Source organism: Saccopteryx bilineata, chromosome 8 (assembly GCF_036850765.1).
Source record: "Saccopteryx bilineata isolate mSacBil1 chromosome 8, mSacBil1_pri_phased_curated, whole genome shotgun sequence".
Lineage (NCBI taxonomy): Eukaryota > Metazoa > Chordata > Mammalia > Chiroptera > Emballonuridae > Saccopteryx > Saccopteryx bilineata.
Genome location: NC_089497.1, coordinates 12,859,080 through 12,874,158, shown reverse-complemented (window position 1 = coordinate 12,874,158; position 15,079 = coordinate 12,859,080). Strand labels below are relative to the sequence as shown.

Here is a 15,079-nt window from a genome sequence, read left to right as displayed (position 1 = left end):
CGCCCACCAGGGGCAATGCTCTGACCACCAGGGGGCGATGCTCTGCCCCTCCAGGGCTTTGCTCTGTCGTGACCAGAGACACTCCAGCGCCTGGGGCAGAGGCCAAGGAGCCATCCCCAGTGCCCGGGCCATCTTTGCTCCAATGGAGCCTCACTGCGGGAGGGGAAGAGAGAGACAGAGAGGAAGGAGAGGGGGAGGGGTGGAGAAGCAGATGGGCGCTTCTCCTGTGTGCCCTGGCCGGGAATCGAACCCAGGACTTCTGCATGTCAGGCCGACGCTCTACCACTGAGCCAATTGGCCAGGGCCTACTTAGCATTTTTTATCAGATAAAATTATTCAGAGATAACTTCATCAGTCTATGGTGAATAGCTCCATTAATATTAAGTCTATGGAAGGTCTAATCACCAAAAATTTGTGAAGAACCTATGTGTCTGTTTTCTTGATTCTTTTTTTTTTTTAAATGTCTTGACTTGGTTTTGCTCTTTTGTGTAACTCATCCAAAATGAGTTATTCCATGTATGTTTTTGTTTGCTCAATGTTTGTATTATGGTGCCATTATAAGGTGCTTGAGTCTATAATTCTTGTTTATTTTTTAATTTTTTTATTAATTTTAATGGGGTAACATTAATAAATCAGGGTACATATGTTCAGAGAAAACATCTCCAGATTATTTTGACAATTGATTATGTTACGTACCCATCACCCAAAGTCAAATTGTCTTCCATCACCTTCTATCTAATTTTCTTTGTTTCCCTCCCCATCCCAACCCCCCTCCCTCTCCTCCCTCCCTCCTCCTTGTAACCACCACACTCTTGTCCATGTCTCTGAGTCTCATTTTTATGTCCCACCTTTGTATGGAATCATTTACTTCTTAGTTTTTTCTGATTTACTTATTTCACTCAATATAATGTTATCAAGGTCCATCCATTTTGTGGTAAATGATCCAATGTCATCATTTCTATGGCTGAGTAGTATTCCAGGGGTCAGGAACCTATGGCTCGTGAGCCAGATGTGGCTTTTTTGATGGCTGCATCTGGCTTGCAGACAAATCTTTAATAAAAAAAATAACATTAAAAATATAAAACATTCTCATGTATTGCAATCCATTCATTTCCGACTGCTCATGTTCATGGTTGCGGGTGGCTGGAGCCAATCACAGCTGTCCTCCGGAACAACACCAAATTTTTATTGGATAATGTGTAATATACACAGGTTGTTATATGGCTCTCATGAAATTACATTTTAAAATATGTGGCGTTCATGGCTCTCTCAGCCAAAAAGGTTCCCAACCCCTGATATATATGTACCACAGCTTCTTTATCCAGTCATCTAATGAAGGGCTTTTTGGTTTCCATGTCTTGGCCACTGTGAACAATGCTGCAATGAACATGGGGCTGCATGAGTCTTTACATACCAATGTTTTTGAGTTTTGGTGGTAGATACCTAGAAGAGGGATTGCTGGGTCATATAGTAGTTCTATTTTTAATTTTTTGAGGTACCACCATACTTTCCTCCATGATGGTTGTACACTTTACATTCCCACCACAGGTGGATGAGGGTTCCTTTTTCTCCACAGCCTCTCCAACACTTGTTATTACCTGTCTTGTTAATAATAGCTAATCTAACAGGTATGAGGTGGTATCTCATAGTTTTGATTTGCATTTCTCTAATAGCTAATGAAGACGAACATCTTTTCATATATCTGTTGGCCATTTGTATTTCTTTCTGGGAGAAGTGTCTGTTCATGTCCTCTTCCCACTTTTTATTGGATTATTTGTTTGTTGTTGAGTTTTATAAGTTCTTTGTATATTTTGGATATTAGGCCCTTATCTGTCCTGTTGTTTGAAAATGTCATCTCCCATTTAGTTGGCTGTTTGTTTTGTTGTCAGTTTCTCTTGTTGTACAAAAGCTTCTTAGTCTGATGTAGTCCCATTCATTTATCTTTGCCTTCACTTCCCTTGTCTTTGGAGTGAAATTCATAAAGTGCTTTTTATAACCAAGGTCCATGAGTTTAGTACCTATATTTTCTTCTATGTAATCTATTGTTTCAGGTCTCATATTTAGGTCTCTGATCCATTTTGAATTAATTTTAGTACAAGGGGACAAACTGTAGTGGAGTTTCATTCTTTTGCTTGTGACTTTCCAGTTTTTCCAGCACCATTTGTTGAAGAGGCTCTCTTTTATCCATTGTGTGTTTTTGGCCCCTTTATCAAAAATTATTTGACCATATATCTGTGGTTTTATTTCTGGGCTTTCTATTCTGTTCCATTGGTCTGAGTGTCTATTTTTCTGCCAATACCATGCTGTTTTCATTGTCATGGCTCTATAATATAATTTGAAGTCAGGTATTGTATGCCCCAGCTTCATTCTTTTTCCTTAGGGTTGCTCTATTTAGTTTTTTGTTATAGTTCCAGATAAATCTGATGATTTTTTGTTCCATTTCTTTAAAAAAATGCCATTGGAATTTTTATGGGAATTGCATTAAATTTGTATATTACTTTGGGTAATATAGTCATTTTGACTATATTTATTCTTACTATCCAAGAACAAGGAATATTTTTCCATTTCATTGTATCTTTTTTGATTTCACTTAACAATGCTTTGTAGTTTTCATTATATAGGTCCTTTACATTCTTTGTTATGTTTATTTCTAGGCATTTTTTTGTTGTTGCTGCAACCATGAAGGGGATTGTATTTTTTGAGTTCATTTTCTGATGTTTCATTTGTGGCATATAAGAAAGCAATGGACTTTTGTATATTAATTTTGTATCCTGCAACCTTACTGTATTAGTTTATTGCTTCTAGTAGTCTTTTTGTGGAGTATTTGGGGTTTTCGATGTATAGGATCATATCATCTGCAAAAAGTGAAACCTTTACTTCTTCTTTCCCAATATGAATGCCTTCTATTTCTTTTTCTTGTCTGATTGCTCTGGCTGGAACTTCCTGCACTACATTAAATAAGAGTGAAGAAAGTGGACAACCTTGTCTTGTTCCTGATTTAGGAGGAAAGTCCTCAATTTTATGCCATAAATGATGTTAGCTGATGGTTTATCATAAATGGCCTTTATTATGTTGAGATATTTTTCTTCTATACCCATTTTGTTAAGTGTTTTAAACATAAAATGATGTTGTATTTTATGAATGCCTTTTCTGCATCTATTGATAGGATCATGTGGTTTTTGTTCTTTGTTTTGTTGATATGGTGTATTACGTTAACTGTTTTATGTATGTTGAAACATCTTTGTGATTTTGGGATGAGTCCCACTTGATCATGATTTATTATTTTTTTAATGTGTTGTTGTATTTGATTTGCTAGTATTTTGTTTAGTATTTTAGCATCTGTATTCATTAGAGACATTGGTCTGTACTTTTCTTTCTCTGTGTTGTCCTTGCCAGGTTTTGGTATGAGGGTTTTGTTGGCCTCATAAAATGTGTTTGGGCATATTGCTTCTTCAATTTTTTGGAAGACTTTGAGTAGAATAGGAACCAAGTTTTCTTTGAATGTTTGATAGAATTCACTAGTATAGCCGTCTGGCACAGGACTTTTATTTTTGGGGAGGTTTTTGATAGTTGTTTATATTTTCTCCCTGCTTATGGGTCTGTTTAGGCTTTCTGCTTCTTCATGACTCAGTCTAGGAAGATAGTATTGTTCTAGGAATTTATCCATTTCTTCTAGATTGTTGATTTTGGTGGCATATAGTTTTTCATAGCATTCTATAATAATTCTTTGTATATTTATGATATCTGTGGTGATTTCTCCTCTTTCATTTTGGATTTTGTTTATATGAGTCCTTTCTCTTTTTTCCTTAGTGAGTCTTGCCAAGGGTTTTCAATTTTGTTGATCTTTTCAAAGAACCAGCTCTATGTTTTATTAATTTTTTCTGTTGTTTTTCTGTTTTCTATTTTGTTTATTTCTGCTCTGATTTTTATTATTTCCTTTCTTCGGCTGGTTTTGGGTTGCTTTTGTTATTCTTTTTCTAATTCCTTAAAGTGTGAAGTTAAGTGGTTTACTGGGGATCTCTCTTGTTTGTTCATATAGGCCTGTAGTAATATGAAACCTCTCTCTTATTACTGCTTTTGCTGCATCCCAGAGATACTGATATGTCATATTATATTTTCGTTTGTCTGTAACTTTTGATTTCTGCTTTTATTTCTATTTTGACTCACTCATTTTTTAAAAAGTATGTTGTTTAGTTTCCACATTTTTGTGGGTTTGTTTACCTCTTTTTTGCAGTTGAATTCTAGTTTCAAGGCTTTATGATCAGAGAATATGCTTGGTATAATCTCAATCTTTCTGAATTTGTTGATGTTATTTTTGTGGCCCAAAATATGGTCAATTCTTTTTTTTTTTTTTTTTCATTTTTCTGAAGCTGGAAACAGGGAGAGACAGTCAGACAGACTCCCGCATGCGCCCGACCGGGATCCACCCGGCACGCCCACCAGGGGCGGTGCTCTGCCCCCCAGGGGGCGATGCTCTGCCCATCCTGGGCATCGCCATGTTGCGACCAGAGCCACTCTAGCGCCTGAGGCAGAGGCCACAGAGCCATGCCCAGCGCCCGGGCCATCTTGGCTCCAATGGAGCCTTGGCTGCGGGAGGGGAAGAGAGAGACAGAGAGGAAAGCACGGCGGAGGGGTGGAGAAGCAAATGGGCGCTTCTCCTATGTGCCCTGGCCGGGAATCGAACCCGGGTCCTCCGCACGCTAGGCCGACGCTCTACCGCTGAGCCAACCGGCCAGGGCCTAATATGGTCAATTCTTGAGAATGTTCCATGTACACTAGAGAAAAATGTATACTCTGGCACTTTGCAATGAAATGTCCTGTAGATGTCTATCATATCCAGTTGTTCTAGTGTTTGATTTTCTGTTTGGAATAACGATCTAGAGCTATCAGTGGTGTATTGAGGTCTTCTAGTATGATTGTATTTTTGTCGGTTTTTGTTTTTGGTCAGTCAATAGCTGTCTTATATATTTTGGTGTTCCTTGGTTTGGTGCATATATATTAAGAAGTGTATGTCTTCTTGATTCAATGTCCTCTTAATCATTATGAAATGACTGTTTTTGTCTCTGATTATTTTTGCTGTCTTGTATTCAGTATTGTTAGATATGAGTATTGCTACACCTGCTCTTTTTTGGATGTTATTTGCTTGGAGTATTGTTTTCCTGCCTTTCACTTTGAATTTGTTTTTATCCTTGTAGCTTAGATGTGTTTCTTGTAAGCAGCATACAGTTGGATTTTTCTTTTTAATCCATTCTGCTACTCTGTGTCTTTTTATTGGTGAGTTCAATCCATTTACATTTAGTGTAATTATTGACACTTGAGGGTTTCCTTTTGCCACTTAATATATTGCTTTCTGTTAGTTTTGCATCTTGTTTGAGTCTTCTCTTGTTTTTTTATCATTTGTTTTTGTTTGGTTGTAATCTATACTTCTTTCCCCTGTTACTTCTTTTTTCAAGTCATGTGCTTCTGTGATGGTTTTTTCAGGGGTGGTTACCATTAAGTAATGGAAAGGGTACCTACCATGTTCATTCTAGTACACTATCTTATGAGTGCTTCTGCACTCCATTCTCCTTTGCTACTGTTAATCTTCGTCCTCTCCCCTTTTTTGTTTTTGTTGTCATAGATTAAATTTGATTTTATTGTGTTCTTAATGGAGCCTTTATTTGTGGGTTTTTTGTTTTGTTTTGTTTTTGTATCTGGTCAGAAAACCCCCTTTAGTGTTTCCAGAAGTGGGAGTTTTCTGGTGATAAATTCCTTCATTTTTTCTGTATCTGTGAATGGGTTTTGTTTTTTTTTTGTATTTTTCTGAAGCTGGAAATGGGGAGAGACAGTCAGATAGACTACTGCATGAGCCCGACTGGGATCCACCCGGCACGCCCACCAGGGGTGATGCTCTGCCCACCAGGGGGCGATGCTCTGCCCCTCTGGGGTGTTGCTCTGCCATGACCAGAGCCACTCTAGCACCTGGGGCAGAGGTCAAGGAGCCATCCCCAGTGCCCGGGGCCATCTTTGTTCCAATGGAGCCTTGGCTGTGGGAGAGGAAGAGAGAGACAGAGAGGAAAGAGGGGGTGGGGGTGGAGAAGCAGATGGGCGCTTCTCCTATGTGCCCTGGCCGGGAATCGAACCCGGGTCCCCTGCATGCCAGGCCGACGCTCTACCACTGAGCTAACCGGCCAGGGCCTCTGTGAATGTTTTTATTTCTCCTTCATATTTGAAGGATAGCTTTGATGAGTAAAGTATTCTTGGCTGGAAGTTCCTCTCTTTCAGAACTCTAAATATTAAGGTCCACTCTCTTCTAGTTTATAGAGTTTCTGCTGAGAAATCTTATGATAATCTAATTGGTCTTCCTTTATATGTTGTAGTCTTCTTTTTCCTGGCTGCTTTGAGAATTTTTTCTTTGTCATTGGTTTGTGCCAATTTCATTATGATATGCCATGGAGTAGGTTTGTTAGGGTTAAGATAACTCTGTGTTGTGTTTGCTTCTTGAATTTGGGGCTTTAGTTCTTTCCACAGGCTTGGGAAATTCTCATCTATTATTTGTTTCAATATGTTCTTCATTCCATTTTCTTTCTCTTCTCCTTCTGATATACCTATTATTCTTATGTTGCTCTTTTTGATGAAGTCAGTCAATTCCTGTAGAGCTTTCTTTTTTTTTAATTTGCAAGTCTCTCTCCTTTTCTCTCTGTTGTGCCTCTAGTTGCCTGTCTTCTATGTCACTAATTCTGTCCTCTAGCTGACCTGTTATATTAGCTAAGCTTGTTATCTCATTTTTCAGTTCGTGAATTGAGTTTTTTTTTATCTCTGTTTGATTCATTTTCATAGTTTCAATTTCCTTGGTGATATATTCTTTCTGTTTGTTGAATTGTTTTTTGAGCTCCCTAAATTGCCTTTCTATGCTTTCTTGTATATCCCTAAGTATTTTCAGAATTTCTATTTTAAATTCTCTGTTATTTATCTCCAAGATTTCCAAGCTATTGAAATTGTTTTCTATAGATTTTTCCTCATCTTCTGTGCTACATCTCTGTTTTTTGTATCCATGATATTCAATTTAATAGCATTTTAGGGTGGTTTTGTTAATAACACTAATAAGAATTGATAAAAAATTAAAAAAATAATAATTAAAAAAATATTTTTTGGAGAAAATACAGTGAAAAACTGAAAATTATATTGTACTAAATGGAACATAAACTACATAGAACAGAGGACCTGAGTTGGGTAGAAGTGACAAAGAGGCAAAAAACAAAGTACCCACAAAATGCTACTACAAAAAATGTTGGATCAAGAATAAAATAATTTGTTTGTAAATTATGGTCAAATGAGAGATATAATGAAAGAAAAAAGATTAAAAAAAAAGAAAAAATACTGTATAAAATGAAAATTCTATTGTATGAAGTGGAACAAAAACTACATAGAATGGAGAGCCAGAGTTGAGGGGAATGCTAATGAGATAAAAAAAAGCACAAAAAAAAAAAAAAAAAAAAAGCACAGAAAATGCCACAAAGAAAAAAGAATTGAATTCAAAATAAAATAACTTGTTTGTGAGTGAGGATTGAATGAGAAGAAAAGTGAAAAAGAATAGAAGAAACCTAAAGAGAGGGAGAAAAAAAAAGGAGCGAGTTAAGGTTTTTGGAATGTATCCCTCATAGAGAGAGAAAAAAGAAAGAATGGAAAAATGTAAGACCTATGGGTAATGAAGTTCAAAATGAAAATAAAAGAATAAACTGGAAAGAGGATAAAAGAACCAATGTGGAAGAAAAAAAAAGATAAAAAAATGAAAGAAAGAAAGAGAAAAAAATGGAAAAGTTAAAAAGACTGGATTTTTTCTGATTTTGAGAGGTTATCTTCTTCCTTTTTCTTTCTCTCTCTTTTTGACCGGTGGCACTGTACCCCAGGTTCTGACCCTCTGGCACTCTTAGGTAGAGATTTTCAGTTGATGTGTTGCTATGGCAATGACATGAACTAGGCCTCAGTCCCATTGGTAGTTGGGGCTTATTAGCATTTCCAGGCTCCAAAAATGGAATAGTTGATTTTCCCGGAGCCTCTCTCCAAGTCTCTCCTTCCTGAACCAGTAGCCTGGAGACCCAGCTGTGAAGTTGCCCCTGACACTGCCTGGAGAGCAAGAAGCTCTAAGAACTGCCAAATCCCCCCCTATCCCCACTCAACATAGATTTCTGCATAAGGCTTTGCCAGCCAGAGCTGCCAGTGTAATCAGGCAGGGCTGGGAGTTGATTGCTCCTCAGGTGTCTTTCTATGAGCCTCCAGGCATGTCTAGTATGCCTTAGCACTCCACGGGACCACTCTCCCCAGGCTTTTTGCACTTTGTAACCTGTATTGGCTGGCAAGAAGATGCCTCAGTCACTGCCTGCAGAACAGGAGGTCATAAAAGCTGCCAAGTCCCTCTTCCAGGTCCTTTTAAAGCAGAGCCCTGGGTATGAAAGCTCTGCCAACCAGAGCCAGCAGCTTAAGCAGGCAAGGGGGTGAGTTGACTTCTGGTCAGGCTCTTTTCTATGGTTCCCCAGGTATGTCTGGTTAAATTTGTCTTAGCGCTCCATGGGAGTGCTCTCCACAGGCTTCTCCCTTGTTAGGAAGCCTACAGGTTAGCCTGCCCAACTTCTGCAGTGTTCTCTGAGGTCTGCTCTGTAGGAATGTGTTTTAAACCTGTATAAGCTGGCAGGAAGTTGCCCCAGCCACTGCCTGCATTGCAAGATGTCCTAAAAACTATCAAGTCTCTCCTCCGGGTTCTGTTAAATCGCAGACATGGTAAAGAAGTCCTTGTCAGCCAAAGCTGCTGCCAGCGTGAGCCAGCTGGGCAGTGAGCAGATTGCAGGTTAGGCTCCTTTTAAGGGTCAATCCATGGGTCTGCTCTTTAAAGGTTGTCTGCAAACTGCCTGCGCGCCCTTCCTCTCAGCATTTCTATATTTTTCTTCCCCAGGAATGTGCTTTGTTAGCCTATATGGCTGGCAGAAGTGCCCCGCCGAAGAGGCTCAGGCATAGGGAAGCTGGTTTTTGCATACTCCCCGCACGCTGTTTTTCGGGGAGCAGGGATTACCCAAAGATTCTGGTCACAGCCCACAAAGAAGGCCACTGCTGACAGTCTCCGACCCAGCCCCTCCGTCTGGGATCGTGGGTACCCACACCCAATAATCGAGGAGGAACCACCCATACACCCCCCGCACTCACCAAATGGGAGACTGGTAGTAAACAAAGCCTACTCTGCAGGCAAGCCACTCGCCCACCTCTGCTGGGCTTTGCTGCTGGTGTTAGTTCTGCGTGGGCTGAGCCATGGGATCACTGTCTCCTTGGCTTGAATGTCTCTGCTCTAGGTAGCTTATTGTCCCTGCCCTAACCCCCCCTTCCTCTCAGTTCCAAGTGAAAGCAGACCTTTCTCGGGTCAGTGAGGGAAGTGGAATACTCCAATCTCCATCCTATTTCCTTCAGATTGGTTTATATATTCAGCCACCTTTTCGGCCAATTGTACCTTTGTTTGGTGTATGTGTATTTCAGGTGCTCCTGGGATTGTTTTCCTGTCTCTAGTTGTTGGATTTGTTGAAATTTCAGGGAAAGGTATCAGGATCCCGCCTCATGGCACCATTTCTTTGACATCACTCCAAGTCTATAATTTTTAAGTTCCTCTCTTCCTTCCCCCATCTTCCCATGTCACTCCTTCATTTCCTAATAGGAAATAATTTTAAGTAAGATGTTAATGCCCAATTATAGATTAAAGATGAAAGTCAAGCTGTGACTATATTTTTGACATGAAACAGCTATTTTTTTTTTTTTTTTTTACAGAGACTGAGCAAGAGTCAGAGAGAGGGATAGATGGGGACAGACAGACAGTAATGGAGAGAGAAAAGAAACACCAATCATCAGTTTTTCATTGCAACACCTTAGTTGTTCATTGATTGCTTTCTCATATGTGCCTTGACTGTGGGCCTTCAGCAGACCAAATGACCCCTTGCTCGAGCCAGTGAACTTGGGTCCAAACTGGTGAGCTGTGATCAAGCTTGCAACCTCGGGGTCTTGAACCTTGGTCTTCTGCATCCCACTCCGATGCTCTATCTAGTGCGCCACCACCTGGTCAGGCTAAACAGCTATTTCTTACAGTTCAGACTTACCACTCTCTAATTTCCATTGAACTAGAAAATTCCAATGTGGACAAGTCCTGTTGGGGGTGAGGACAACGGAGACACAAAGACCCGGCTCCAGGGACCAGGTTCAGTGATGCAGATCCACTTTGTTCAGGAAGTAGGCTAGATTATATACACAGGTTCAGCCTATAGGGTGTTACAGCGTGTCCTTCATAGCCAATAGCTGAAAAGATCAGGGAGCTGCGTGGTTGACGCTAAGTCACTTCCTTAAAGCAGGCGAGCTTCCTTCCTGGGTGTGCCCAGGAGGTTTCTGGGAGCTGGAATATTCTCACAGCATTGCATCAGCCACAGCTGCTAGGAATGCACTCTGCGCTCCACCCACACTCCAATGGTTTCTCATTATAATGCTAGGGAATTAGAATCACATTAGTCAGTGACAAAATATTTAAGGGAATGGATACATCTTTTGTTGTTGTTTTTTTGGCAATCATGTAAATTATTATGCACAGAAGTGGTGACTATTTTTTTCTTCTTAAGAATGGAATAATCATGGTAACAATTTTAAAAAATGATTACAGTGCACAATTATAAGGTCTACTAGAAAGTTCTGTCTGTTTTGGAATAAAACAAAATACAAATTTTTCTTACCGTAAATAAACTTTATTAAATAATATATTTCCACACCAATCCTATCTTCCGAATATGGTCTGAAATGGTTTGCTGAGCTGAATTAAGCCTTTCTGCGATCTCCGATGTTGTCAGAAAAGGATCTTGCTCCAACATGGTCTTAACAACATCGTCATCGATTAAAAATGGTCACCCAGAACCTGGCTTATCAGAAAGGTCAAAATCACCTGTTTCAAATTTTTTGAACCATCTTCTGCATGTCCTATCAGAAACTGTACCTTCACCAAACACTTTCAATAAATTTCTACATGCTTCTGTAGCATTTCTTCCTTGCTGAAATTCATATAAAATACAATGGCATATATGTATTCATATAAAATATATGTAGCCATGGATACACTATCGCTTCACCCATAAGACTAATGTGAATCAACTTTGTTTTAGTTAATTTGCTACATCAGTATGTATACATTAAGTGATAAAATTAGAGAGACACACATGCGCCAAATAAACATGTGCTTACGTGTCGAAACTTGTTGTGATAGAAACGGACAGAACTTTCTGGTAGACCTTTATATTTCTTGGTACACCTAAATGTTTAAAAATTCTAATGAGCTAGTATTTATTATTATGATATTTTAGTGTGTGCTAAATGCCATTGAGTTGGCTATGACTCCCAGAAACACCATGAAGGAGTGATGTCTGCAATGTCTTATTTTCAGCAGTACCATTTTGATCAAAACATTGGTTTTAAAATTAACAAGTATTTGTTATAAAATTGCATCTGTCAGTTCTCTCATTAAACTGCAATACTATTAGATAGTGTGGATCTTGAGAATTTTTTAATATGTCACTCGCCTTAATATTCCATGGGATCATCTAGGAGCTATTGAAATTTTGAAACTATTTTCCAATAGTCAGATGAGCCAGGTGTGCTTTCATCCCTACTTTGTAAGAAGCGACTTCTGGCTGAGAGGCTCTCAGTCCCTTGCCCCGGGATCCCGCCGATGTTGCCACAACTGGGCTTCAAATTGAATTCAACTGGACTCGACACATTTTTTCACTCAATCGCAAAAGAAACTTTCCTCTAGTGACATCTCATCACATTTTATGCTTTAAATACCCTTTATCTGCAACCAGCATAACGAAGACCCCACTGAAAATCACCATACCACCTCTATTTACAGAATACTTTGAGAGAGAAGTGCTGAAGTGCATTTTCCAACTACATAAGTTAATCAAAAGAGATTTATTTTCAATCGGAAGTCTTTTTGCTTCCATTTTTGTGGTTAGAAATTTTCCTGAAACTTATTTAAGGCTTGTTTCCTGGCCTTAAATTCTATAACTGATTGATCGATGAATTGATTGATTGACTTGGGAAGTATTTACTGAACATATGCTTTGCATCAAGTACTTCACAACAGGAAAAATCAATGCTGCATATAATGTGATGTGTTCACGTGAAGCGTGGAAGTAGGGCTACAGCGAGTATCCTGATGATTGTATTTAATCTTTTTCATCTGGCAACCTTGTATAGCAGACTAACAAATCTAAGTATCATTTTCTTTCTTTCTTTTTTTTTCTCTAAAGCTGGAAACGGGGAGAGACAGTCAGACAGACTCCCGCATGAGCCCCACCGGGATCCACCCGGCATGCCCACCAGGGGCGATGCTCTGCCCACCAAGGGGCAATGCTCTGACCCTCCGGGGCATCGCTCTGCCATGACCAGAGCCACTCTAGCACCTGGGGCAGAGGCCAAGGAGCCATCCCCAGCGCCCGGACCATCTTTGCTCCAATGGAGCCTTGGCTGCGGGAGGGGAAGAGAGAGACAGATAGGAAAGGGGGGGTGGAGAAGCAAATGGGCGCTTCTCCTGTGTGCCCTGGTCGGGAATCAAACCCGAGTTCCCCGCACGCCAGGCCAACGCTCTACCGCTGAGCCAACCGGCCAGGGCCTGCTAAGTATCATTTTCATCAACAGAAGATAATGTCAGTGAAGCTCATAAGGAAGGTTCCATAAGTTATGGTTTTTATAGTTTCTTTGAGCATTTCCCCCCATTTTTTAAATGAGTTGATTCTTCTTTCTAAACTACTGCAAACACACACACAAAACCTTAAGCCATCCAAGTTCTCAAATGTATAAATATTTATCGTATATTATTCACCAACTATGCGTCACATCTGGTACATTGTCTCAGTGTGGTTGGAAGGAGATATAGAACGCAATAACACACAAATAAGTAAGTCGGTACCATGTCTGAAGAGTCATCAAGGAGAAGAAGATTTGATGAGAGAGCTAAGGACAATTACTAATAGGAGCAGAACGGTCTAAATTAAGGAGGAGCTAACACTGAATCTGAGACCCGAGGAGAGAGAAAGGAAACAACTTCTCAAAGGACTGGTGAAGAAATTACAGGCGAGAGGGAAGAGCATGTGCTGAAATTCTGAGACAGAGCAGGGCACAGCATGACGCAGGAATAAAAAGAATACCACTTGAGCAGGAGCAGAGCTCCGGAGGATATAAGAAAGGTATTCAATAGAGTGGCTAAATGGAAGCAGATTATACTCTATTTTTACTCTATTTTTGCAACTAGATACAGGGAGAAGCATATTACTGAGGCTTCAGAAGAATGCCCTGGGGCTTGTCATTCCTGTACCTCACTGCAAAAGGAAGATCACAGACTAGCCCATTTCTGCCTGAATTATTTTTTAAGGTAAAAATCAAATACCTTGCGACTCTGTAAGCACCTATGTTTGTTTTTTTAGCTTCTATTATAAAAATACAACATAAGAAAACCCCTATCATGTAATTTCATTTATAGCAGTATTTCCTATCCCCCCCAAAAAAAGCAAGAATAAACTCTATTTTATCCACCTATTATAGAAATCACTTTCATTAAATCCTTAGTTTTAGCCAAGGAAAAAGATTAGCACAAGTCCCTTTGGACTCCCTGTTAATACCATTCCGTGAACCGCTTAAGAGGAGTTTTAAATTTAAACTCTACTCTTGATTCCCTGAATACACCTTTGAAGGAAACAATTATTTTCTGGCCTCGTGGACACATACTACTTTTAGGTCAATAAAATGACTTTCTCTAGGCTTTACTTATGGGAGAAATTTATTGCTTTGTCTTTTTAGCAATGGAGATAATAATTAAGGGTTATGATTTGCCATGGGTTTCTGAAACTACCATCTCTAAGGACCCGTGTTTGTAAACTGCATTTTCAATTGCCAATTAGATAAAGAGTATATACCGTGTGAATGCATGGGATTGTGCTCACCGCTACACTGTGTTCCCTCTGGGAATACGTTGACTTTCAAGGAGATTTAGTAGGCTAAACTCAGTTTCAATCTTAGCTGGCCAATTTTAGAGTCATCAATTGACTGTGCTATACCCGATCATCTATATTACAATAAATTATATTTTAATGTAGTTTTCTAATATAGAAAATTCTTGTTGAGGGGGTAACAGTGAAGGGTGTAGCTGCCTGAACTCAAGGAAGTTACCTCTCAAGGAAACAGAGAGGTGTAGAGCCATGAGTTGTCCGGTGCAAAAGGAACAGCAAAAGCCCAGGTCATAGCATAGGTACAGCCATGATATCAAGGCCAGCATTAGTGCCTAGGGTACACACTTTAAGGAGGCACTCAATCTCAAGGCCACAAAAGGCTTACTTGCTCATTCTTCCTGAGAAACTTGATATAAAGGTTCCAAGAAACACTACTTATCTGGAGGGGCTCTTTAAAAGGTGAGAAGAGGGTTCCAATCTACTTCTTGATAAATTATAGGATATTCACTAAGAAGAAGAGTCCCAGGCCCTGGCTAGTGGCTCAATGGATAGAGTGTTGGCCAGGGGTACGGATGTCTTGAGTTCAATTCCCAGTCAGGGCACACAGAAGAAGCAACCATTTGCTTCTCTTTCCTCCCTTTCTTCCTCTTCCCCTCCCACAGCCAGTGGCTCAATTGGTTTGAGCATGGTCTCGGGTTCTGAGTATATCTCCGTTGGAGTGCATTAGCCTTAGGCTCTAAAAATAGTTCAGTACTTGAACATTGATCCCAGATGAGGTTGCCAGGTGGATCCCAGTTGGGGTACACGAGGAAGTCTGCCTCACTCTCTCCACTCTTCTCACCCCCCCCCTTCCAAAATGAGTCCCAGCCTTGTCTTTCAGCATAACATGTTGTAGAAACTCAGGCAAGCCCCTTTCCCAGTCTGGACTCAAAGTTTCTTTACCATTCCATGAAAAGATTGTGTCTGATGAACTCTAAGTCCTGGACTGAAATTCTATGATTCTGTGAATTCTAAACAAACATCTGTTAAACAAAAAAACAAAAAAAAAAAAAAAAAAACAAAAAAAAAAAGAAAGAAAGAAA

General features: G+C 39.8%; 1 non-coding gene across 1 annotated transcript; it reads right to left on the bottom strand.

Moving 5' to 3' along the window:
- Positions 1-229: 229 nt before the first annotated feature.
- On the bottom strand, positions 230-305 carry TRNAV-GAC (transfer RNA valine (anticodon GAC)). The gene has a single exon. It is a non-coding gene; the product is annotated as a tRNA-Val (tRNA).
- Between the last annotated feature and the right edge of the window lie 14,774 nt (positions 306-15,079).